This window comes from Oryctolagus cuniculus, chromosome 4 (genome assembly GCF_051225735.1).
Source record: "Oryctolagus cuniculus isolate XC-2025 breed Fujian yellow rabbit chromosome 4, ASM5122573v1, whole genome shotgun sequence".
Lineage (NCBI taxonomy): Eukaryota > Metazoa > Chordata > Mammalia > Lagomorpha > Leporidae > Oryctolagus > Oryctolagus cuniculus.
In genome coordinates, this window is record NC_142870.1 from 108,045,391 (window position 1) to 108,073,173 (window position 27,783).

The 27,783-nt window shown below is 41.8% G+C and overlaps 1 protein-coding gene across 14 annotated transcripts in view; it reads right to left on the bottom strand.

The window, feature by feature from the left end:
- Positions 1-27,783, bottom strand: part of FNDC3B (fibronectin type III domain containing 3B) — a 360,686-nt gene that overhangs the window by 281,816 nt on the left and 51,087 nt on the right. Inside the window, exon 1 of one of the 14 annotated variants that reach the window (XM_089330929.1) lies at positions 3,605-3,775. The exons of 12 other annotated variants lie outside the window; for them this stretch is intronic. The gene's annotated coding sequence lies outside the window, so the exon portion shown is untranslated. Of the gene's footprint in view, positions 1-3,191; positions 3,320-3,604; positions 3,776-27,783 lie in introns of those variants that run through there. One more of the 14 variants, XM_089330931.1, reaches the window with a different exon arrangement.

Genomic DNA, 27,783 nt, shown 5'->3' on the forward strand with positions numbered 1-27,783 from the left:
GTCAGGCTGCCAATAATAAATGCAAAGTCAAAAGGCTGTAAACTGGGAAAATCACACTAACAGATTAAAGGGCAGATTAAGTAGGGCCCACAGACCTGGGAAAGGTCTGCCATGCACAGTTATCACATGATGGTGACAGCTCACCCAAAAGTGAGCCACCTCTGTTTTAGATGGTAACTCAGACAAACCCACCCATGTGCTCAACTCAAAACAGATGGCTCAACTCAACTGCCTGGAGGAGATCTGGGGAATGAGCACACCTACCTGATGAGAGCAGACTATTACACACTTTTTGAATAGAATTAGAAGATAAATCAGTGAGTGTAAAAGGCTTACCATCCACAAGGTTAACTTTAAGAACCAAGTTGGGGCCCAGTGCGTGGCATAGTGGGTGAAGCTGCCACCTGCAGTAACAGCATCCCATATGGGCACCGGTTCGAGTCCTAGCTGTTCCTTGCGCCCGCATGGGAGACCTGGAAGAAGCTCCTAGCTCCTGGCTTTGGATCAGCGCAGCTCTGGCCATTGTAGACATTTGGAGAGTGAACTAACAGATGAAAGACCTCTCTCTCTGCCTCTGCCTCTCTGTAACTCTGCTTTTCAAATAAATAAATCTTAAAAAAAATTAAAAAAAAAAAAAAGAACCAAAGCTTTCATCATTTGTAATGAAGATGGATGGAAATTATGCATTTTCTTACTTCATTCCAGAACTGGCTGGCCATAGCTTTATTTTTCCTTAGGGACTTCGGGTCATTGTTTACAACAGTACTGTGTTCAGTCATAAGATGATGAACTAGGGAGTCGCTGCAGTATTTTGACCTTACATCTGCAGGGAAATTCACCTCTCCTTTGAGTTCTCAGGTTTGGTTTGTATGGCTCACTTACCCTCACACATGTTCTCGTCCCCCCCCCCCCCCGGCCCCTTCCTTCCCTCCCTCTCCATCACATTGGGCAGGACTGTTCACCACATCTCAGGATCAGATCCTAAATGTGCTGTCTCAAACTGTCATCACCTACACAGAGCCAAATGTCTCCAAGTGAGGTCCCACAAGCTGCCCAGGTGCAGTGTGCCATCATCCTCGCCACTTGCTTGACCTCAGCTGTGAGGGCAGCTGAGTGGAAGAGACATGGGATCCCTGGGTAAGTGGACTTGTCAGAGTCTCAGGAGAAACCTCCCTGATCACACACTCACTGGACCAGTTCCTTCCCTCCTAAACACACGGATATCCTATCACAGGACTCAAGCGTTTTGGTCAAGCGTTTTGCTCACACCTGCCCTGTGAGCCCACACATATGAGAGACCTTGTGATGAATCCATTCTTGAGACTATCACCCTTTCCGGAGGAGAATGAACGTGCTGAAAATGAATCAGAAAAAGCTAATGGAAGAGATTGCAAGGCACTTTCCTAGTCCTCTGAATGTATCCCCACCCCCAGCAAGCACCAAGGTTTCCCTCCTAGTCGTTCGCTCTTACCCATACTTCCATCTCTAAGCATTTGGTAACAACCACAGGCCCTCACAACTGCTCCTCCTAACCACACATCCTCACACTAAAACCGCAAGTGCTTCATGCCCCACCAGTTCTATTCTTTTGATTGACAGGGGGAGGATGCCACATGAGCCCTGTGGTTCACTTCCCCCTCTGCTAGGACAGCGAGTCACAGCTTACCTGCTAGCAAGGCCCAGCATTACCAACAACCCCGGTGCTAAGTGGCAGGGGTGAGCACTCGGGAAACAAAATGAACAGATCTTCACTGTAGCAAGACATGCAATTCCACCCGAGTTTGTCCCCAAAGCTTTTAAAGAAAACCTTATTTTAAAAGAAGGTCACAAAGGGTTTTCAGTTTTTACATCTCTCTAGGCAACTGGCTTATTATTTTTTCCTCTTATTTTGCTTCTCCTACTCTTAAGTCTGAAAAGGTTTTCCAAGGTATTTTGGCCTCGGCCTATACTAAGGAAAGCACTGGCCAATTTCATGAAAAACCTGATTCACAGGAGAGAACCGCTGAGCCATCTCCAAAGGCCAGAGATGGCAATTGTACACCGGGAAGCATTTCTAAGTACAAAAAGCCAAAGCCCTAATCATTGCTGGGAGAGTTTTTAAGTCTGTGAACCTGGCCTTCAATTTAGTAACAAAATGTCCTGGTCCTCACTCTGCGGGCCCATGACCCAAATTTCCTTACATTAATTCAAGATGTGAGTTAGCAGTACAGTACAGATTAGTTTCAGATGACAAGAGAAAAAGAAATGTTAACAACCCGGAAAGAAACAAAGTATATCCATCAGGCTGGATGTGCAACCACACGCCAGGCAAGGCCACAGGCTCCCCCAGCTCATATCACCGACACCCCAAAGAGGCTTCCCACCAGCTTTGTGACTACCCTGGGGGAGTGCTGGGGGAGGCAGCTGGGGTAAGGGATCAAATGATTGTTAAGCGTTTGCTTCTGTGCTCCAACTCAAAATCCGCTTGGCTGAACCCATAAAACAGGCACCTAATCAAGCTACCTGCAAATGATTTCAGGGGAGGCTCTTCCGAATTCCAATCACTAAAGGCAAGGATGACTTCACTACTGCGTCAAGCTAGAATCTTCAATAAAATACGGATTAACCAGTCACCTCCCACAATCTAAACAGCTGTAAACATTTTGCATGTGTCAAAGTATGTTCATGGGCACATTAGTAAAATCATGGCTTGATTCAGACCATTGTGGGTCAGTTTTAAGAACACTGTCAAAAACTTTGCAGAGAACTCTACCGATGAATTAAAAGTTATAAAGGGGAGAGGGAGGACTGCTTTTCCGTTTCAGGGAGGAGGGGGAAACTATATGGGTACTCCAAATAACAATCTGATAAACTTCCCAAATCACAGAAAACAGGGGCTTTATTTTGTTATGCTGTGTCTGAGGCAGAGGGTTTGGGAGGTCATAAAGAAATTACTGTATTCTGCACTCTTTCAAAATAACAAAACCATAGGACAGCTAAGACCTTAGGAGGTATTAGAAGACTGGTTTCTAAATGGCTTCTCCTAGAAAACATAACCCTAATGGAACTTAATGGCAAATAAACATTTGTGTAGCTAATCTACATTTGTTTATACCATCGCTGTAATTAAAAAAAAAAAAAGGAAAATGCAGAAGTCACAAAACTTAACACAGAATTAAATCACACAGAAGAGGTAAACTGCATTCACGAACCTTGCCCACACAGGTGGTCTTGATGCATGAATGCCATCAGCTACCACGAGGGACAACTTCCAAATGTGGATGCCTTGCTGTTTTCTTAGCAAGATTTAATCAGACAGAAGGGGGAGGGGACACAAGGGAAAGAGAAGGCGAGATCATCAGCTTTATGCATTCCTACAGCTAATGGGATTTCAAAGTATGGTTTGTTGCTTTTCTCATCGGAAAAACCCATGCCTTCCTGATCCATGCTGGCTTGGAAAAAGGAAGTCTCCTGACTGACGTTTCAAGACCTACAAATTGCAAAAGCTGTTACCATTTCTAGCCTTCCCAGCTCACTAGCAGCAGCTACAGAAATACTAACAATACCAATTGGGGGGGTGGGGGTAGACGAAGACAAAATAGAGACACAACGCAATCTTCTTTACCTCTGAAATTCCGAGAACATCTGCTCATCCGCCAACACACACCTGACTGTTTTTACCACCTCCCTACCCCTGTGAGAATGTGGCTTTTCTTTCCCTTCCCAGTAACATGACACCAGCGCCCTGGCACTAGCTGGGCCCATGTGGAATTAGCATGTGGCCATTATGAACCTGATGTGGGGCACTGTGATTGGACGTGAGAACCGGGGGTGGTGTCAGCGTTCCCTTCTTGGCATTTCTCACTCCTAGACACATACAGCAACCATGAGGGAAGGCGTTTAGTACAGCAAACACCCCCCACCTCAACTTTAGTTTGATTTTTGGAAAAAAAAAAAAAAAAAGCAAACAGTGCAAAAAAGGATATGGAGAAGGACTGGGATTGTTAAGAGCTTTTCACAGGCCCTCTGCTAAAAGCAGCTCAAAGAACCAGTATGTTATGTCAAAGAAAAAAGAAAAGTGGAGAGGTCCCAGCACTGAGTATTGGAAAATATGAGTTCTAATCTGGAGTTTGCCAATAAGTGGCTCTGAACTTGAGCGATTAATTTCTTCTTTTACAAAAATAAATATTATAGATTAGTCCTTAAGATTCCCCTCTGCTCTTAACACACTGTTTCAATCATCCATTGCCCACCATACTTAACTTAGTGTAGGTTAAATAAAGCTAAAAAACTTGAAAAGCCTGTTTCCCTTACTTGAGGACAGCTTGAGCCTTCTGCCTAAGGAGGAGAAAGAATCTAAGTAAAATGTTGAAAAGGAATGCATTGAGCATATAGTGTTGGTAATCGCTGTGTTTTTATGCCAATGAAATCTAATTTTACAGCTGGGTTCTATACAGCTGTGCAAGAAAGGCTCCTGCCATGGCTTGCCACTTGAATGAAAGGAGGAGTGGTGATAATTGTTCATGCAGAAAAACCTCTTGAGACGTGAGCAGTACCTGGAGGTATGTGCCCAGCTGGTTGATTGAGGCACAAATAGTCTGGAATTTGCCTTCTTGTCTGATGTGTGTTCATTAGTGAAGTGAAATCACAGTTGTCTGAAAAAGTTCTTAACCTTAAAAACATTCTTACTGTTTGCATCCAATCACAAGCACAGGAGAAAAGATGCAAATGTTTAAATCCACAAAGAAACACTGTGAAACTGAGTTTTTTAGATGAAAAACTCCACCATTCCCAATTAAAACAAATATCAAGGGATGGTTGCTTAACCAGTGGTTAAGACACTCCTGGCCCCCATCTCCTAGAACACATCAGAGCGCCTGGATCTAACACCTGGCTCAGGCTCCTGACTTTCCTGCTAATGCAAATCCTGGGAGGCAATGGTGATGACTCAACCCACTGAGTTCCTGATACCCAGATAGGAGACCTAGACTGAGTTCCCAGCTCCCCAGCTTCAACCAGTCCAGCCCTGTCCACTGTAGGCATTTAGGGAATAAGCTAGCACATAGGAGCACTTGCACTTGCTGGTTCTCTCCCCACTCCACCCCCAATAAATAAATAAATAAATACTTTAAGAATAAGTAGTGACAGATAATTCAAGCAACAAGTCCGAAAAACCAACCAACCAACCAACAACTGCCACTGTGTTCCTGGCAGCTATAAGGGAATAATCTGTGTCTTTAAGGATACATAAGTGTTTTATTTCCATTTGGCATTGCATAATTTCTTTAAATTACCTTTGTGTTACATTAAATTGGGCAATGTATAGTTACACCTGAATTCAAAACTATTGTACAGAAAAGCATTATATCCTGGGGGCAAAAAAATAATCTACCCATGAAAATAATATCTATAAAAATAGTTTGTAATTTGAGTCTGCTTCCATAACCCCTCATCAATACACTAAGGGTGCTTCCAAAGTTGCCCAACATAACACAAATCATTACAGGAAAATAAAAATTAAAAGAAAAATTTGCATCTATATTACTACAGATATTGTATTATGTACCACCATACACATATAATCTCTAGACCTCAGGCCCACAGTCTCACATAAGTAACAGCTCAGTTCTGCAAATATTAACCAAAAGACAAAAAGAGCTTATCTACAAAAAAGTTTATCAACCCAAGGCTCATTTGTTTCATTCACTATTTTTAAATGCTGGGTGGGGAAGTCTGCAGGTGTATTTAAGCATTTTTATTTGAATACCTAGATTTCAGGTACAAGTATATCACAGTAAACCTCTCTAACAGCCCAAGGATGACAGTCCAGCATCTCCACGGAAACATCACAAAGCTACGAGCCCTATTCTCACACATGCCCAAGCCCCCTGTGTCACATACTGCATCTAAGCACAGGAAGAACTGAAAACATTCACTTCAGTGAAATTTGGAGTTCTATGTGTTTTTATAGAGGGAAAATTCTCGAGAATCCGTCAGAGAGTGAAAAAGGTCACTCCTAAAGCCCCATCCGATGCAACACCAAGCCGCATGGGGAGGTGGAAGACAACGTACCCTTCCCAGCACAAGCAGCTCACCCCTTACTCAGCCCTTGTGCACAACCACCTGCCTTGTGTGGTCCCACACAAACTCTGTGTTCCAGTTTCTTTATCTGCATGTGATATGGGAACTTTAATACATGACTTCTAGACTCACCTTTGGAGATCTATTACAAAATGAATTCACATTTGTGCATCAACCTGGGTACCTAACCCCAAGCATAACACCCATTAATAAGGGGGAAATGTGTTGCACACACCTTAACAACTGCAAGCTTTCCGCAAAAGCCTGAAGGGAGAGCGCCCAAGTTACCCCTGCACCTGCTATTTGAGGCACCTGCACACTACTTCACACCTGACCTCACAGCACTCAGGTGCAATAGCTGGTGCTCCCTGTCTACACATGCAGCAATTAAGAAGCAATCTGCTCAAGCAGAACCAGATAGAAAGTGATGGTAAGAAGTCATTGCTCTCTTAGCAGAATGACTGTGGCACCTAAGAATCTGACAATGAAATACAAGTGGAAGACCTGACAAAAAATGTATAGAGCAGGTAAGGAGCTGGCACTGTGGTGTAGTAGGTAAAGCCATGGCCTGTGATACCGGCATCCCCTATGGTACTGGTTCATGTCCTGGCTGCTCCACTTCCAATCCAGTTCCCTGCTAATGGTCTGGGAAAGCAGCAGCAGATGGCCCAGATGTTTGGGCCGCTGCACCCATATGGGACACTGGGAAGAAGCCTGATCCAGGCTAGCCATTACAGCCATCTGGGAGTAAAACAGTAGATGAAAAATTTCTCAAATAAATAAATGTTGGGGGAGGGCAGGTAAAAAAAGAAGTACATGGCATACAACTGAAAACATATTAAAAGATAACTTTCACAAACATCCAGAGGACACAGCCTCTCCTGTGCAGCCCTTGGTCCCCTCCACAAAGGTAATGATGGAGTTTTCAGTACATCCTTACCTACATACAGACTTACTGATGTTTTAAAGCACTTTTTCAAGTACTTTAAAGGGAAGTCAAACAAATGCGCTATATTATCATTTAGCCTAGATAGTTAAAAATGAGAGGGGAAGAGAAACAGCAGAAACCGAATCATAAACTACTACAAAAATTATGTCTTCTGGTGTGATTCTAATGAGATGTGCCATGATTTACCACAGAGGCAAAACCACTTCACAAAGAAAAGCAGCAGCTTAGCAAGTCACTGTTGAGGAGTCTGCCAGGACAGCACCCTTGCTTTGCAGCTCCAGGAGCATTATTTTAAAATAACTACTGTAAAATAAGTACAAAACAGATTGGAAGTGTCTTCTTTTAAGAAAAAAATAATACTAATACTCCAAAAGAAGGAATTAGTTAAGAGGTAAAATAACATCAAATAAAAGGATCTGAATAAAGATAATTGGCCATGTTTTTAAACAAGTATTTTATTGTGCAACTACTTTGTTCCAGGCCCTGTACTAGAATTCTAGGATTCTAGAAAACAGAAGCATGAGGTTAAATATGGTCACAGTGAAATGTTCTACTCAGCTAGCTAAGAACAAATCCACATCGGACGCATCTGATGAAGACACCTCCATGTTGTATGAAACCTTTCACCTGAGATAAGCCCCAATGTCTAAACCTGGTCTCCCAGCTGTGGCTTCTTTTCCAGACTTAGAAATCTGACAAGTGGGCCGGCGCCGTGGCTCACTAGGCTAATCCTCCGCCTAGCGGCGCCGGCACACCGGGTTCTAGTCCCGGTCGGGGCGCCGGATTCTGTCCCGGTTGCCCCTCTTCCAGGCCAGCTCTCTGCTGTGGCCAGGGAGTGCAGTGGAGGATGGCCCAAGTACTTGGGCCCTGCACCCCATGGGAGACCAGGAGAGGTACCTGGCTCCTGCCATCGGATCAGCACGGTGCGCTGGCCGCAGCGCGCTGGCCGCGACGGCCATTGGAGGGTGAACCAACGGCAAAAGGAAGACTTTCTCTCTCTCTCTCTCTCTCTCACTGTCCACTCTGCCTGTCAAAAAATAAACAAAAAAAAAAAAAAAAAAAAGAAATCTGACAAGTGTTACAGAGGTGAATTTTGTGCTTTTGAAACATGCCTCCTGCCTTAATATTCATTTCTGTTCAGCCAGGAGAAGACTAAAATTATTTCTTTAATCAATTTGTATAAGAAGGTGCTTCAAAAAAAAAGTTTATGTGAGATGGAATTGAGATAAATTAATTTTGGCATCAAAAAAAAAATCTTGAAATCCAGGCATATGAGAGGTATTTTAAAAGTTCATTTGGCTTAGTGGTTAAGGGACTTATGTCCAAACAGCATCTGAATTCCATATCCAGCTCCAACTCACGACTACAGATTCCAGCTCATGTGGACCATGGGAGGCAGCAGTAGCAGCTCAAATGATGGGGCTCCTCCCACCACATGAGAGACATGGAACTCTGGGCTCTTAGATGCTGCCCTTCACTGTGGACACTGGAGATGACCCTGTAGATGGGAGCATACACTCTGTCTGACTCTATCTCTCAAACCTTTTCAAGTTCATGAAAATGTGTGTTATGAAAAGAACTGCAAAGATTTCAACAGTTTTTGCACCAAAATAGTTATTTTTTATCCCATTTTTCCGTTACCTTTTTTTAACTGCCCTTGGAAAATTCAATCATGCTTATTTTACATACCCTGCTTTGTTTCACGGAAGAGACGTTAAGAAACACCCTTAAAGAAGGCCAGTGCCACAGCTCACTAGCTAATCCTCCGCCTTGCGGCACGGCACCGGCACACCGGGTTCTAGTCCTGGTTGGGGCGCCGGATTCTGTCCCGGTTGCCCCTCTTCCAGGCCAGCTCTCTGCTGTGGCCAGGGAGTGCAGTGGAGGATGGCCCAAGTCCTTGGGCCCGGTACCCCATGGGAGACCAGGGGAAGCACCTGGCTCCTGCCATCAGATCAACGCGGTGCGCCAGCCGCGGGGGCCACTGGAGGGTGAACCAACAGCAAAGGAAGACCTTTCTGTCTGTATCTCTCTCTCTCACTGTCCACTCTGCCTGTCAAAAAAAAAAGAAAAAAAAAAAAAACACACTCATAAAGAAAACAATCTGTATCATTAAATACCACTGGCGCTTCATCCAATTTATACTTAATAAGTTTTGGAAGAATTCCAACATAACTAATGTTGCATACTAGTTCAAATCTTTTCTTCAAAACAGTGTCTGACTGTATCCCATGGAGCAGGGGGAGAGAAAAAGCAATGAGATTAGTATAGAATACACTGAAGATCAGTTAAAACCGTGTGTGTGTGTGTGTGTGTGTGTGTGTGTTTTACAGGCAGAGTGGACAGTGAGAGAGAAAGACAGAGAGAAAGGTCTTCCTTTTGCCGTTGGTTCACCCTCCAATGGCCGCCGCGACCGGTGCGCTGCAGCACCTGTGCTGATCCGAAGCCAGGAGCCAGGTGCTTATCCTGGTCTCCCATGGGGTGCAGGGCCCAAGCACTTGGGCCATCCTCCACTGCACTCCCTGGGCCATAGCAGAGAGCTGGCCTGGAAGAGGGGCAACCGGGACAGAATCCGGCGCCCCGACAGGGACTAGAACCCGGGGTGCCAGCGCTGCAAGGCGGAGGATTAGCCTATTGAGCCGTGGCGCCGGCTACCATGTTTTTCTAAAAGCAAATCATATCTTCAGAATCATTACATTTGATGACATTCTCATAATCAGTTTTGTATTTCACTTAAGGTGACTCAATAGAAAGCAAATACCAGGTGTTACTTAGAAACAGAAAATTCAAATGAAATGACAACACTCAGAAAGAAACAAACTAGCAGGTGCAAAAATACATCATGGAAAGGAGCAGCTATCTATTCACTAGTTCTGAAAATTCCATTCCAGTGAATTCTAATATGAGACATGTATGAAACCACACCACTAATAATTCATACTAACAGTCTGAAAGCACAAAAACACAGAGTTCTCTTGAAAAATATTTTCTTTAAACAAAAAAGCAGTCATTTGCTGAAGAGCATTAGGAGATTTATTTTAACGAATGGGTGACAATGATAATTAGTGTATGGTTTACATGCAAATAGATGAATTTCAGTGTCTGAAGGCATGGTGCTTGCCTATATTCTAAACAGTACCCAGGCAGAATAAGGACATTAATTCACACTAATATGATTTGTTAAGAAAGTAAGGGGCTGCATCCCTCTCTTTAATGAACACTGACTTAGTTTCTACTCTGTACAATCACTCTTGTATGCTGCAATTATGCAAATTCTAAATTTAAGGAGTCCATTAACACATTTTAGACTCTTTTCAGAAAAATCATTTTAAATTTCAACTTCGATATAAAAGTCATGTTCTCCAAATCAATTTTAATATTGCTCCCTATGTGATGAGCACACAAAAATGCTTTCTCAGTTAATGTTACTGGTGAACTGCAAGGAACACAAGAATGAAAATGGCAAATAAAGTATTAGGGTCCTCGCAGACGACAACTGCTGCTGCGCCACACAAGCCGCTTCGGTGAAAATGTGTAAGAAAGTTTGAAATTCACTTTGTAGTAAAGCAAGACTGTCATCCCTCTTAGATACTTTCTACAGTCCCACTGATAAGGTCTGAACAAAGAACAAATTCATGCAAATGAAGAGGTCTCAGAACTCTATCACGGATTTCTCTCTCTGGGACCTATGCTACACTCTTTAAAAAGCACTTTTGTGAGAGGAACTCATCTGGTAAATCTGGAGAGAAGTCAGAGAAGCAGGCTGGAGGGTGAGAAAATGGGATGCCAGGTAGTTCCTGCTGAGATGGTCAGGGAGCCCCAGTGGAGTGAGGCCTGGGACTTCACACCAATAAATCCAGGCCCTGCAGGTAGGGATTCCAGTTCAATCTCTCCCACAATCAGACTCATGGCCAAAATTCAAAGCAAATGATCAACATCTACAAAGTAAAGGCAAACAATACTGTGTGGCTGTTCCCAAGTTAGAATCTTATCTGCTATGACCTCTAGATCTTCATTTACTGTCCAATAAACCCACTTTAAATCCAGTTTTATCTAGGGTCAATCATTTATTTATATCTTTTATGAAAGAAATTCAAAGAATTTTCAGAGGTATTAAAAATAACTCTTAAAATGAGAACTTCAAGCTTCAAAGATAGAAACAATTAGTAAGATACTGAAATTCATTTCCTAGAGCAATGCACTAGCAAAATCAAAATATGCCATAGCCAACTGATTTGCATTCAGCCAACACTGTTAGATGAAACACTTCCCTTCTCTTTTTAAAAATAGATTTAACGGGCATATTAATTTTCCACTGGCCACTATAAATAAATGGAACTCCAAAATATGTGTCTTTGCAAGGCCGTTCTAACCAGCCACAGTGAGCCTGACCCCAGAGGAATGTGTATTTACATTGTGGAGAGGCGGCATTGTTAGCTGGTGGGAAACCACTTCTCACAAACCTCCCATTCAATGGAGGGCTCCACAATAGGTACTCACACAGGAAGCAGGCCTCGCGAGGAGCACCTCTGCCATTCCAGAGAGAACTTTGCAAGGCGGCAAGGATGGTGAAGCAGTACAAACGCCATGTTCACAGGCCCTGGCTGCCTACGCAACACTTCAGGGTCAACAAAGCTCATGTTGTTCACAAGCATCTCCCAAAGCTCTTACCAAGGTAAGAGGGAAACTGTCAACCATTCCCTTCTAGATAAATCTCATAGGGCATCATTTTGGTTTCTTTAAACATAATTCCAAAGCCATGAAATTTTTGTCTCGAGTACACTGGAAAATACTTCCAAGAAGTTAATGCTTTTTCAAATTCAACTGAAAGGTATTAATACTGAACATGCAATTTAAAGAACTAGAACTTCAATTGCCACTTTATTGTTACCACTGAAAAGTATAGTTCCTTAAACATTGGCCATTCTGTGTAACTATAAAGTAAAAAAAAAAATGAAAAAATATTCTCAAACAGAAATACATGTATTTTCTATAGGATCATATTAACATAAACTTCTTACAGACATGTGAGGGAAATCAAGGTAATGGTAACCAATTATGCATGCCACCAAATCAATCCACTGGTGGATGAAAATACACAATCAAATACATTTTGTCAATTCATTAGTAAACTACTAACATACAGGCTTGACTTCTTCCTCCATACTTGAGCATGCAAAGAAACACAACATGATTCTTTCAAAAACACATTGATTAAATTCTCAATACCCCAGTTTGTAAATCTGTAAAACAGAAGTAACAGCTGCTTTGCAAAGCCATATTTTAAGATCACTAAATAACGTAGTGATGCTGGCAACTCTATGGGCTTATTTTTCTCATTTCTCAAATTAAAAAACTGAATTCCACAATCACAGACACTACCAACTCTAAAAACCTGTCAATTTGAGTACAGCAATCAAGAATATAAGCATTAACACATTACATCTGAAGGTCTGTTCAAAGTCTACCTAAGACAGCTATTATAATATAAAAGTTATCTCTAGCCAAGCCAACCATAAATAATGCCACTTACTAATTTGCTTCAGGAAGTCGCTTTTGCAGGACATAAAAAATAAACCAGAAATATTACAAAATGCTCACAACATGTTTAGTGAAATGCACAGATTATATATGCAAAAACAGAAATAGGACCAAAACACCAACAATGCTTAACTTAAGGATAATGAAATGATGTGTAAGTTATATTTTTTTCCTTTGTGCTTATTATATTTTTAAAATAGCATACACAGTGAACATCTGTAATTTTTACAATGATAAAAGTTAATGTTTAAAAAAACTATATAATTTAATTTACTTTGCAACCTTCTTTTGATTTTTGTGATGAAGTACTTTAAAACTCACAGACAACAAAAAGACCTAAAGGTCTGAGTTTATCCAAGCTTCACAGGACTAATTGCCACCATTCAACTCTGACTATAAGACACAACAATGGAAGAACATCTGTGGTTAAGGAATAGATTTGGTAACATTTACAAAACCAGCCCTTGGGTCATGCTGGATGAGTAATCCCTAGATTAGGCATGCTCCCTAGGACCAGCCCAAAAAACTTAAAAAAAAAAAAAAAAAAAATGAAGTGGGAAGAGGCAGGTTCTCCAGCTTTACTTTTTTTAGATAACAAGTGCTCCATAAAATCTTCTTCCAACTGCCAAAATAAATCAAACTTTCTGGGTGGAGAACTCCCTGTCAATCAAATAAGAATCAGCAAAGATAAATGTAATAATAGAATCAGTTACATACCTTACTTAGCTGCTTTAACTATGCTAGTCTCTAACTAGCACAAAGGACTTCAAAAGCTCTTGCTATGAAAAGTACAGGGTGGAGTCAGAGATCTCCCTTTGAGTTGGCAGGCCTCCTCCACCAGTGGAAAGAAACTGCCCACTCTAATCTTTGTGGGACCTCTCCACTCCACCCTCCCTCAAACCAAACCTTCTAAGATCATTTGTTCTATAGTTTTATCCTCATGTACAGACGCTGGTTCAAGTCCCAGCTGCTCCACTTCTGATCCAGTTCCCTATAATAGTGCTTGGGAAAGCAGCATGAAATGGTCCAAGTTCTTGGGCCCTGCCACCCACTTGGGAGACCTGAAGAAGCTCCTGGCTCCTGACTCCTGGCTTCTGTCTGGTCCAGCCCTGGCCGTTGTGGTCATTTGGGAAATGAACTAGCGAATAGAAGAGCTCTCTGTCTCCCCTTCTCTCTCTCTAACTCTGCCTTTCAAATAAATAAAATGAATCTTAAAAAAAAAAAAAAAACTGGGGGCCAGCGCTGTGGTACAGTGGGTAAAGCCGCCATCTGCAGTGCCAGCATCCCCTACGGGTACCAGTACGAGATCCAGCTTGCTCCACTTCCAATCCAGCTCTCTGCTATGGCCTGGGAAAGCAGTGGAAGATGACCCAAGTCATTGGGTCCCTGTACTCAGGTGGGAGACCTAAAGGAAGTTCCTGGCTCCTGGCTTCGGATTGGCACAGTTCTGGCCGTTGTGGCCAATTAAGGAGTGAACCAGAGAATGGAAGACTCTCTCTCTCTTTCTCTGCCTCTCCTTCTCTCTCTTTGTAACTCTTTCAAATAAATAAATAAATCTTTAAAAAAAATAAAATAAAAATCTGGAAAGTTTAAATTATTCATAATTACACCACTCAGAAATAGTCACTATTAACATAGTGACCTACTGTGTCTCAATCTTATTTTTCTATTAATATGAAATTTGCAATGTTAGAGGGCTATGGTTTACATAAAATAGATCAATTGCCTATTGTTTACTTTTTATATTTAATGATTATAACAGTAACATTGATTCCTAAATTACATTTTACTTCAGAAAGGTGAGAAAATCTTCCTTTTAGGATTGACTTTGGCAAAAAGACAACAGAGTAAACCAGAAAAAAATACATGATACAACCAGTGTGCCCAATGCGCACCCAGAGGTATAATTTCTTTTGATATGATAGGCTACAATGATATAATTCTCTTAAATTGTATGCACAAACTTTAAAAAGAATTATGGAGAATAGGCTTCACAAATTAATTAAAATCCAATTCTTTGTGTCTGTGTTTACACAAATGGAAGTTTCTGAAAAATAATTTTTATTCTCTATCTCCAGAGATTTGCAGGATATTTTAACTTTTTTTATTTATTTTATTCAAAAGACAGAGTGACAAAGAAACAGGGAGAGACAGAAGAAAGAGATCTTCCATCCATTAGTTCACTCCCCAAATGGCCGTGAAATGAGAGCTGGGCCAGGACAAAGCCAGGAGCCAGGAGTTCTACCAGGTCTCCGCATGGGTGGCAGGGACCTAAGTATTTGGACCACATTCCATTGCCTTCTCAGCTGGGGCTCCAATATGCTTGACCCACTGCACCACAGTGCCAGCCACTTGTTTTAACTATTCATAGCACCTTCTTTAAACTATAAATCCATCCTATCTACTGAGCATAATGTGTATGTGTGTAATATAATACATAGTGTGCACATGTTTGTGAACATAGATATATATAAATACATCTCAAACTTGGTTGCAACCAAATTTAATAGCACTTTCCTCCAAAACAGTTCACCACAAGGATGTCAGTGTCATGCTGGCAGTAAAATTATTAACAGAGAACTAGAACAGCAAAACAGAATAGGTGATCCAAAATATATACAATATCTGAAGACATGCATCACAGCATAAAACAGTGAAAAGTAGGAGACTATTTTATCCATACGATAGAAAACCATGGAGCCAACTGTAATCGTTGCAGAAATCAATGCCCTAACACAGGAAGTTGATCACGATAAAACTGTTTAAAGGGGAAAATCACAAGTTAACAAAGACGATCGCTGCTGTGTTCCTATTTGAGCAAAACTAGATAAATTGTTGATTTTTTTTTCGGACACAGAAAAAGGTCTAGAAGAATATATAACACACTGTTCACAGAGATTATGATGGTGGGTAGGAAAATAGTTCTTATTTTATCAATACTTGTATGTTTTAATTATGCTGTTATTAGGAGGGGGAAAGGTCAATTAATGATGGGAACACATTACGAGAAACATGTCAGGCAATCTCATCAGTGTGGCACGCATCACAGAGTGGTCTTTAAAACCCTACAGGGTATAGCCTACTCTACACATGAGTCACATGGCATAGACAGACTATGGCTCCTCGGCTACAACCCTGTACAGCATGTCCCTAAACTGAAAGCTGCAGGCACCTGCAATGTAATGTGCAATGCTGGTACATCCAAACATAGAAAAAGTACAGTACAAATGCCACATAAAACATTACAACAAGATACAACACAACAGCACACCTGTGTAGAGCACCTACCATGAGTAGTCTGCAGGGCTAGAAGTCACCCTGGGTGAGTCAGTGAGTAGAGAATGAATGTGAAGGCCTAGGACATTCCTGTCCTCCACAGCAGACCTTATAAACACTGTGCACTAAAGCTGCACTTAACTTATAAAATAGTCTTTCTTCAGTAATAAATTAACCATTGCTTACTGTAACATTTTTTTCTTATAATCCCCTTCAATGTTTTTAACTCTTTGAGTATTCCATAGCAACACTTAAAACCTTGAAACACAAACACATGGTATAGTTGTATAAAAATATTTTGGTTTTCTATGTCCTTATTCTATAAGCTTTGTTCTACTTTTAAAATTTTTTTAACTTTTTAAACTTTTCCATCAGAAGCTAAGACACACACACAAACACACACACACTGCCCAGGCCTACAGGAGCATCAGTACCACATCTTCACCTTCTCATCTTGTCCCAGGTCTTCAGGGTCAACAGGACAATTGTGTCACTATGGTAACACTATGGTAACAGTGCCTTCCCCTGGATACCTCCTGAAGGACCTGCCTGAGACTGTATCACAATTAACCTTTTTTTATATAAGCAGAGGAACACAGTCTAAAATAATGATGCAAAGAATAGGACAGCAAATATGTAAACCAGAAACATAGTCACTTATGATCAAGTGCCATGTATCATGAATACCAGGAGAGTTGTACTCTGACATGACTAGCAGCACAGGTTTTCTTTCATCGGCATCACCACATGCACACACACGAGTGATGTGATGCCCTGTGATGTCATGAGGCACTAAGAAATTTGTCAGCTCCATTATGATCTCTGGGGACCAGCATTGTATGTGCAGTCCATCCTGGACAGAAACTCTGCCTTGCAGCACTGGACAGTATAAACAACTATCTCTGAAAGGCACCCTCATCCTATCTGTGAAATAATCTAAAGCAAAGATGAGAAACAGATAATGGGTAACTGGTCAAGGACAATCCTGCTAGACAAAACACATCTCTGTGGCTTCCTAATTCAGACCACTGGCTGTGACAGCCCCAGCTTCCAAAACTAGGAGCTCCCTGGGAAAGATGTGAGTCTCCCTTCACTCTAAGCACAGCCAGGCGAAGGGGCAGTGATCATGGGGACTGTGAATCTCCTAGAAGCTATTTTCAGTTTCAAGTTTCAAGATAGATCACAGAATTCTCAGACTAAGGAGGAAACCTAAAAAAGCACAGCTCTGACTCGGGCTTGTATGACATCTAAACACTCCTAGTAGACCAGAGGTTTCAAAATAACACAACCCAGCATTTTCTTTTATTGTACGATATCCTTCAGTTATTTATCCCAGGATTTCCTCTCTCAAACAGTAAAAATACATTTATTTGGAATAACAGGATGATAAAAGTAGATAAGGCCAGAATTAGACATAACTGTGTCTGAGTCGATGAAAAATACAATTATTATTTTAAATTCCCCATTATTGAATGGATTCTGGCTCTGATAAAGTCTGTTACCTCTCACCCTTCCTTCCCATTACCACCAAGAATTAATAACTCACTTGGATATTCTAGAAAAGTCTAGAACTAATCTATCCTGCCTATACTGTCTCCCTACAATCTTCCTGTACCTGCAGACCATGGCTTAACGCAGCACTTCCGCTACATGTTCACTAGGCCGAGATTCTTCAAGCAGAGGTCATAGCAGCACCCATCAGAGATGTGGACCGAGGGACTTCATGCTGTGGAGGGAGGAGTTACATAACACTACCGACTATTCAGGTAAGTGTTTCTCACCAGACGGTACAACAGCTACTGGCGAGAGAATCAGCGGTGTGGTGTGCTTGTTTAAAAATTCAGATTCCTGGGGTGGGCCTGTGGCACAGAGGTTCAGATGCTGGGTTGGGATTCCCCAATTCCACATCAGAGTACCTGGCTTCAATTCCTGGCTCCAGTCCTCAATTCCAGTTCCCTGCTAATGTGCATCGTGGGAGGTAGCAGGTGATAGCTCAAGTAGTTGGGTCCCTGCCACCACGTGGGAGATCTGGATGGAGTTCTAGTTCCCAGCTCTGGCCTGATTCACCTCTGGACATTGTGGGCATTTGGGAAGTGAACCAGCAGATGGAAGCTTGCTCCCTTACACACGTGTACTCTCTCTCTCCCCCCTCCCTCTTATATATGTATTTATTTTATATATAAATAACATGGATTCCTCATATTTGTTCCTAGCAGCATTATTTGTAATGTAAATTTGTAAAGTAGAAACAACCCAAATTATCTGTCAAGTGAAGGCTATATTACTTAGCAATAAAAAAGAATTAAGTAACGATACATTCTACAACATGGATGAACCTTGAGAATATCAGGAAAAGAGAAAAAAGCCAGTCCTAAAAGCCACGTTGGGATTTTTTTTTTAATACAAAATATCCAGAATGGGCGAATTTTTCAAGATAGAATACAGATTGAAGGTTTCCTGGGGTGGGCAGACGTGACTGCTAATTAAGCCTCTTTTTGAAGGAACAAAAATATTCTACAATTTAACGTTGGTAGTGACTGCAATACTATGAACATGCTAAATATTGAATTTTACCCCTTAAATTTAAGTAAATTATGCAGTTTGTGAATAATATGCCAATAAGACTGTGTATCTGTGTAGGGCCTTAAGTCAGCCTCTCTGGAGGGAGGCCTGGGCATCCACCCTCTGGAGTGCAGGTAAGTGCCCTTGAGTACGTCCTTCGCGAGACTCTGTAGTGCACTGACACTAACACAGCCTTAGCTTCTTCCTAGCACTAGGGAGGCTACACATCGCATTCTGTTCCTCTGAAACATTTCCCCTCTCCAAAGAGACCCTCCATATTCACCCTGCTTCATATTCACCTCTGTCAATCTGTTTCCTTTTCTGTCCACACAACCTTCCCTTCCAAGCCAGTGTCCTGACACTAGGGAGCACAGAGATCCTGAGCCCTGGTCCTGGTTACTCTCACAGAGCATTCAATCACTATGGACGATACCATGGGACTGCTCCAGCTCACAGCAACCTCTCTGATGAACCCTTCCAGCCTTCCCATCCTTGAGGGTGATGAGCTGGGTGACCTCTAGACTTCATCCTTAGTATTCTGAGCCTCTCAGAGGGAGACCCAAGACTCTAGGCTCCCTGCCTTTCCTCCATTCATTCCATTTATTACACCCCTTGGATGTGTTTTGCACAATTTTCTTTCCTAATTGATGTGTATGGAAGTTAAACAACTTGAAGAATTTTTTTTTTAAGACTGAGAAAGTGCACCTGTTAAAAAGTCTCTCAGATACTAGTACAGGGTCCAGCATATAGTAGGGGCTCAAGTATGTGATGAACTCCTTCTCTGATTCTTATTCATGGCCCTGTGTTTGTGCCAAGACGTCTATTCAGATCTTTTAATGGGGGGAGGGGTGGTGATTGTCATTTCTGTCTGCCCTGTTTGACCTATAGGGTTTACTGTTCTTTTCCATGACGGCACTGTTAGGCCCTAACAAAAAGACTTGTAATGTATGTAGTTTTCATCTAAGTAATAATGGCTTTGTGACATCATTTGAAGGAGAACTTGTTAACGTTAGAGGTGCCATCCATGGTCATGAAATCAACAAAGATAACTGGCTCATCTTACAAGGACACTACTAAATTAGCAGAATTAAAAAATAAGCTGAGACAGGTGTTGTGGTGCGACAGGTAGAATCACCACTGGGAAGCCCACATCCCACGTGGGCATGCCTGACTTCCAGTCCCATCTACACTTGCAGTCCAGCTTGCTGTTAATGCACCTCAGAGGCAGCAGATGATGGCCAAGCACTTAGGTTCCTGTTTCCCACATGGGAGACCCAGATGGAGTTCTTGGCACCTGGCTTTGAGAAGCCAGGCATCTGGGGAGTGAACCAGCATATGGAGGATTGACACCTGTCTTTCTGTCTCTCTCCCTCCATCTGCCTTTTTCTGTCTTTCTCTGTCACTCTGCCTTGCAAATAAATAAATCTTTAAAAACCTTAGGAAATCTATGCATGGGAGAAGTCTTTTAAAAAATTCATTGAAAACACGTATTATTAAAAACTATATATGTATTTCAAAACTTTTTTGTACCAAAATTCACTTATATTTTAATGATTCCTTTCCACAAACATTTTGAAGTACTCTCATGGGATCCAATCTTCACTCTTGTTTTCAAAGGCAGCCATTATTATATAATTATATCATCCCCACATCTACACACACACCTCTACCACTTTCCTCTCCAAACATATACTTCTAAGAACAGAATGTCGGTAAAAAGCCAGAGTACCCTGAGTATTGTTACTGGAAGCTACACAATTTTGAAAATTTTGACAGACTACTCTTGTCAAGAATTCAAATTCGGCAGGGCTGGTGACGTGGCTCACTTGGTTAATCCTCTGCCTGTGGCGCCAGCATCCCGTATGGGTGCCGGGTTCTAGTCCCGGTTGCTCCTCTTCCAGTCCAGCTCTCTGCTGTGACCCAGGAGAGCAGTGGAGGATGGCCCAAGTGCTTGGGCCCTGCACCCGCATGGGAGACCAGGAGGAAGCACCTGGCTCCTGGCTTCGGGTCAGCATAGCTCTGGCCATGGCGGCCATTTTGGGGGTGAACCAATGGAAGGAAGACCTTTCTCTCTGTCTCTCTCTCTAACTCTGTCAAATTAAAAAAAAAAAGAATTCAAATTCGGGACAGGTGCTGTGGCGTAGTAGGTAAAGTTGCCACTTGCAGTGTCGGCATCACATATGAGCACCAGTTCAAATCTCAGCTGCTCCACTTCCAATACAGCTCCCTGTAACTGGACTGGGAAAGCAGTGGAAGATGGTCCAAGTACTTGGGCTCTTACAACCACATGGGATACCTAGAAAAAGCTCCTGGCTCCTGGCTCCTGGCTCCTGGCTTCAGATTGACCGAGATCTGACCACTGCAGCCACTTGGCGAGTGAACCAACAATGGAAGATCTTTCTTTGTCTCTCCCTCTCTCTCTACTCTGCCTTTCAAATAAATAAATCCTTTAAAAAATCAAATTCAAACATGAAAACATGTATATTTCCAATGAATAATTCCAGTTTTTGAAAGAGGCTGGTAATTTTCTGCATCACCTTTTAAAGACACAAATATGCATTCTTATGCCTGCAGACTATATAGACAATTACCTCATAAAGCTAAAACTAAGATAATCTAAAACAAATATACATCAATTCACATATACATACACACACACAAACACACATACAAGATATACTTTAGAATACTAGAAAAGTACAGAATGCTTGGTGTTACAATGTATATTTCTCAATCTATAAAAAATTAAGTTTCTGTAATTTCTAATACAGGACAGGTATCCTTTATCTGAAATACTTGGGACTAACCATGTTTCAGATTTCAGACATTCTAGATTTTGTAATATTTGCATAGACTAAGTTTTAGAACATTTCTGATTTCAGATTTTCAGGTTAGAGATATTCAACCTGTAATATTTGTTCAGATGTCTGTAAACTAATGAAAAATACCTACCTTGTCTTCAAGTTGTACTGCCTCTTTTCACATTTTAAAATTATGTAGAAAGAGTAAAAACTTGGTTATTCAAATTAGCTGAAAAAAGGCCTATCCAAATCTATGAAGAGCGTGAGGAACAACAAATGTAAATGCAGCAAAAGTATCCAATAGCAATGCCAACTGGAAATCCCACCTGCTGTCCGCGCTTAGCAGATAACACATATTTGAACAATTACTACTGTAAAATACATTTTCCTAGGACCAGTATTGTGGTGTAATGGGTGGATCTGCCGCCTGCAACACCGTCATTCCATTTGGGTGCCAGTCTGTGTCCCAGCTGCTCCACTTTTGATCCACCTCCTTGCTAAAGCACCTGGGAAAAGCAGCGGAAGATGGCCCAAGTGCTTGGGCCCCTGCCACCCACATGCAAGATCCAGATGAAGTTCCTGGGCTGCCTAGCCCAGCCCTGGTTGTTGCGGTCATTTGGGGAGTGAAGCAGCAGATGGAAGATCTCTCTCCTGATTTAACTTCTGAGTTTCAAATAAAATAAATCTAAAAAATAAAATTTTTTCCCAAATATCTTGGAAGAGTTTTTATTATATTTTACTTCCTCTCCCCACATTCCCCTAACCCCTGCATTATTTATCAAATTATTTCCCAAATTCTTCACAGGTAACGAAAAGATTACTGGGACGAAAACTTAGTTATATTACCTTCCATATCCAGATCTAAGAAGGTGACAAATGGCTTAGTTTTATGAGCTGGACCCTAAGTAAAGCAATCATTTCAATTCATGTTCACAACTCTATCTTCCTGCAACATGAACAAGCAAAGCGAGAACACTGTAGTGGAGAATCAGGAAACTTGGATCACTGTCATTCCACCAAGGGCTATTTCTCTAAGCATAAATTGTACTCCAGCGAATTTTTGCTATCTGCTGTAAGTCTTTCCTCCATGGCTACACCAGTCCATACAGTGCCTGCTTGGAGTGTAGTGTTGAAAATGACTGCTCCAGTTCAGGGATAATTAACAAAGGCTGGCAAGGTTGTGAGATTAAGGATGTGGCAAGGAGACCCACAACAAAACATCTGCCAACCGCTGGACAGAACAAAGCAAACCCCTCAAGAACAGCACTATCAGACAACAGACAAGAGGAGGCACCTCTGACAGATCATGGAGACAGAATCTCTGACCTCTACTTCTAATTTATTCAATATTTTCAGAGACAATATAAATGTTTGGAATTCAGACATGACCATTTTTTAAAGGTGGACACAATGCCTAATAATTTAAAAAATATTAGGATTAAGCATGCCTACCTAACTCATTGAACAGGCATCACATCAGACACACTGACACAATACAATGACACAATACATAATACATGTTGAATTCATGTTGAAATCATATTTGCCAATGAAGCTGAAATCATATTTGTTGGGGCCGGCGCTGTGGCATAGCACGTAAAGCTGCCACCAGCAGCGTCAGCAACCCATATGGGCGCAGTTCAAGTCCTGGCTGCTCCACTTCCAATCTAGCGCTCTGCTATGGCTTAGGAAAGCAGTGGAAGATGGCCCAAGTCCTTGGGCCCCTGCATCCACGGGGTACACCCGGAGGAAGCTCCAGACTCCTGGCTTCAGAACAGCACAGCTCTGGCCATTGCAACCACCAAGGGAACGAACCAGTGGATGGAAGACCTCTCTCTCTGCCTCTGCGTCTCTGTAACTCTGCATTTCAAACAATTAAAGTAAATATTTTTTAAAAAGATATCATATTTGTTGAATACATGTTACCCAAAACTTGTTGAATACATGCTGAAATACTATTTGTCAATGAAGTCATAAGGAGTTGAGGTGGCAGACCTGGGAATTCATTCGCTCCCTTGTTCAAACATTCACTGGGTCATATGCAGCTGACACCATGCAGGCTCTGGAAATCTAATTTTGCACCAATGGCTAACTTTGAGACTAAGCTAAGGTTTCCAAGACTAAACACTGAATCAAGAGTCAGGCTTGCCGGCGCCGCGGTTCAATAGGCTAATCCTCCACCTTGCGGCGCCAGCACACCGGGTTCTAGTCCCGGTCGGGGCGCCAGATTCTGTCCCGGTTGCCCCTCTTCCAGGCCAGCTCTCTGCTGTGGCCCGGGAGTGCAGTGGAGGATGGCCCAAGTGCTTGGGCCCTGCACCCCATGGGAGACCAGGATAAGCACCTGGCTCCTGGCTCCTGGCTCCTGGCTCCTGCCTTCAGATAGGTGCGGTGCACCGGCCGCAGCGGCGCCATTGGGGGGTGAACCAACGGCAAAAGGAAGACCTTTTCTCTCTCTCTCTCTCTCTCACTGTCCACTCTGCCTGTAAAAAAAAAAAAAAAAAAAAAAAAAAAAAAAAAAAGTCAGGCTTACAAACCTCCATTTCCTCAAGCTTTACAAAACAGCCTTATTAGAATCTTAATTTCTTAATGCTCCAGAGATGTGAAGACACTGCTATGAATGAAACCACACTTTAAAATCTTCATACTACTGAAAGCTTAGTAAATCTGACATTTAACTTTGTGTGGTATGTGTTGCTCCCCTTCAATCAGCAAGTGCTGCAGTGCTGGTAACCCCCAGAGAAATCCTGTGGACCTCTGCAGACAGCAGCAACACTGATTCCTGCTCTAAGGATCTCTCCTCACCCCTAATGAATTCTTCTTGTTGCTGCCAGGGTTTAAGAAAACCACATGGCAAAGCACTGTGCCCTTAACCTTACGTTGTAATATTAACATACATTTTAAAGGCTGTCTGCACATATACTATTGATTCAAATAGTTATCTCACAAACAAGAATCAGTAAAAGCAATAATCTAATATGAATTAAGTCATGTGAGTATTACCTGCTCACTCTGAGTTTCAAATGTACAGGACAGAGTGGCTGAGACATTGCTTGGGATGCCCACTCCCATATCAGAGTGCCTGGGTCTAATTCCAGATCTGCTCCTCATCCTTCCTGCTGATGCTCACCACTGGAGGCAGCAGGTGATCAGGTGCTGGAGTCTGCCACATACACAGGAGCCCCGGACTGAGTTCTCAGCTCCTGCCTTCAGTGTGGTCCCAGCTGTTTTTAGTTTTGGGGCGTGAACTAATAGATGGGCAATTCTCTTTCTCTCCTCTTTTTCTATTTCAAGTAAATAAAGTTTACGTAAAAATTATTTTTTAAAATGCCCATTGGACATTGAAAAGTTACTCAATATCATGCCAAGACAGTTCTCTTGTGCCTTTTCTATCCCATAAGAAAGCAAATATGTCTATCACTTAAAACAGAACCCTGAATATTTACCTGGTCATTGTCTATACATTTTTAAACCTTAGAGTGAGTAAAAATGTTGTTGTATGTTTACACCTTCCATTAAAGCTGATCATTTAAGTGCCACACATTTCATAGAATACTGTCAACAGAAATAATTAGTTCCTATGCTCACAATTGCCACCTTTTGTAGAATTTACTTTAAAAAGTGGTGCTTAAAATGATCAATTACATTTCAAAATATACTTAGGAAGATATGGATTTGTATAATTTAATGTATGAAAATGATGCTTCAATAAAAAAATCATAAGGAATTCTAGCACAAGACTGTCGCTCCCCCTCTTCGTGGAGGAACGACACAGGACCCTGCGCTGTTCTTTCGTCTGCTCGGCCCTCCCCGGGTTTGCTGCTGGTTCTTCCCGGGTTGGCTACTATCCCTTCCACCTCCGTGGAAGGGCAGTTCCCCCTGGCCGCATTCCCCACTTCCGCAGGGGAGCGGCACACCGCCGGCCGGCTCGTCTCGGGGGCTGCACAGGTGTTCCTTCAGCTAGATGTTCCCCATAGATGTTCTCCATAGATGTTCCTGGTGCATGCCGTCTCTCTCCTCCTTTATAGTCCTCCTCCGCCAATCCCAACTCGGCTGCCCACACGCCGAGTACGCTGCTCTCCAATCAGGAGCAAGTCCTACAGTTTATTGGTTGAACTGGAGGCAGCTGGGTAGAAGCTGTTTTCTCCTCTCCCAGCGCCATATTGTAGGAGAGCAGATGCATAGAATAAGTCTTAATTCCAGTAACAGTCTAGTCCGAGCTGCTCCCCACAGAGGAGAGCAGATGCATAGAATAAGTCTTAATTCCAGTAACTTAGTCTAGTCCGAGCTGCTCCCCACACAAGACACATTGCCTGAAATCTGTATTTATGGAGAGTAAAGAGGACCTTGCAGCAACCTCAAGATCTGGATGAAACTTAACGTTTTAACTTCCGTTACACATTCTGTCACATTCTGTGACTCTAATACGGTAGTTTTTGCTAATTTTGGATTAGAGTCACTAATAAAGCCTGACACAGAAGAAACTTTCCCTTAGAAGGTGCCATGTTTAGCCACCTATGTTGAAAGGAAAATTACAATAGCTATACAACACTTAGGTCACACCTTGAATGATAAGCATTTTTAGGCTGCTGGCTTTTCCAGGAACAAGATGTGGCAAGCAACTTCCTAGTTCTAAGCTGTTCATTACTTATTCTGAAAAAAATGAAGCCTGAGGTGATGAATAGTAAAAGCATCAAGATTTGTAGACCTACGAGGTACTTTCTACACTGCCATATCTGGCTGCTGTGGACTGTACACCCCTGCACATCTCTAATTATGTAGAGATCTAGGGCTAGGACTCTAAATCCTCCTGCAGACTGCACATGGTACAAGAAGATCACAAATGGAGAGCCATTTAATTTTTGTAGCCCTTGGCAAATACCAAAGATTCCAAATCATATTTTAACACCAGCATTAACTCTTCCACCACAGGAGTTTGATTTCCCTCCTAGCATGTTTCAACTTATATTCACTTCAAAGATGCAATCTTGGTATTCAAAATTTGCAATCAAATTATTTTTTAATCCAGTAGCATCTTTGAGATCATTCTAGTCCTTATTATTCAGAGGGGCATTATTAATATTAGCAGGGTACTGTCTCTTGTTTCTCAAATCACTTCACAGATTTCCAAATATTTTCCACCTAAATTCACATTTCCTACCTCACCAGGATATAAGCTCTTTAGAATATTCACATGCATTAATATTCCAGAATATTAATCATCACCCCTGTTTTCCCCCATTATATCACCTTTTATGTTAAAAGTCCCAAATCTGGCAAGTACTAAGGCTCACAGACAAAGCAAATGTTATCTATGTGAATGACAGCAGAAGAAAAGCATGGAAACAACTAAGCTGCAGTTTATAATACATACATGATAACTCATAAGCCTTAACTAGAGGTTCATTACCTAAAAAGACAACATAAACTCTTTTCAATATAGATACAGCTGTTTCCTAGAAAGAGAGGGAGAAAGAGAGAGAGAGACAGAGAGCGAGCGAGCAAGCAAGCTAGCTATCTCCTTTGCTCTGCCTGGATACTATGCTATTTTTGCCAAGTCACCACCTTATATCCCTGGACATAGCCAGGAAGAAATGTAAATATGAACCCAGGAAATCAAAATGGCCAAAAGAAACATGAGAAAATGCTCAGGATCACTAGCCATCAGGGAAATGCAAATCAAAACCACAATGAGGTTTCACCTCACCCCAGTTAGAATGGCTTTCATACAAAAATCAACATACAACAAATGCTGGCAAGGATGTGGGGGAAAAGGTACCTTAATCCGCTATTGGTGGGAATGTGAACTGGTAAAATCACTATGGAAATCAGTTTGGAAATAGCTCAGAAATCTGAATATAGACCTACCATATGACCCAGCCACCCCACTCCTGGGAATTTACCCAAGGGAAACGAAATAAGCAAATAAGAGTTATCTGCACCCCCATGTTTACTGAAGATCAGTTCACGATAGCTAATAGATGGAATCAACCCAAATGCCCGTCAACTAAAAACTGGATAAAGAAATTATGGGATATGTATTCCATGGAATACTACACAGCAGTAAAAAAAAAAAAATTAAATCCAATCATTTGCAACAAACTGGATGAATCTGGACATCATACTTAGTGAAATAAGCCAGTCCCAAAGGGACAAATACTATATGTTCTCCCTGATCTGTGATAACTAACAGAGCATCTAAAAGGAAATCTATAGAAGTGAAATTGACATTTTAAGAAGCAATGACTTGAACAGCCCTTGTCGTAACTGTCAATGAACAGTTGTTTTTTTTTTAATTTTTATTTTTGTTTTTCTTAATGGGGAATGGGAATGGGAGAGGGAGGAGGTGGTGAGGTGGGAGTGGGGGCAGGAGGGTGGGTATCAATGTAAAGAATCACTGTATTTCTAAAGTTGTACTTACGAAATTTGTACTCATTAAATAAATGGTTTCTTTGGGGGGAAAAAGAATCACATGCCATTAACATGTTCTTTATATTAAAAGAGATTTAGAGCTCAATTTTTAAAGCCTTTCAAGCAACAACAAATTTCTGGAGGAAGTATCACTCTTTAGGTACTTAGATATGTAGAAATGTTTTCTAA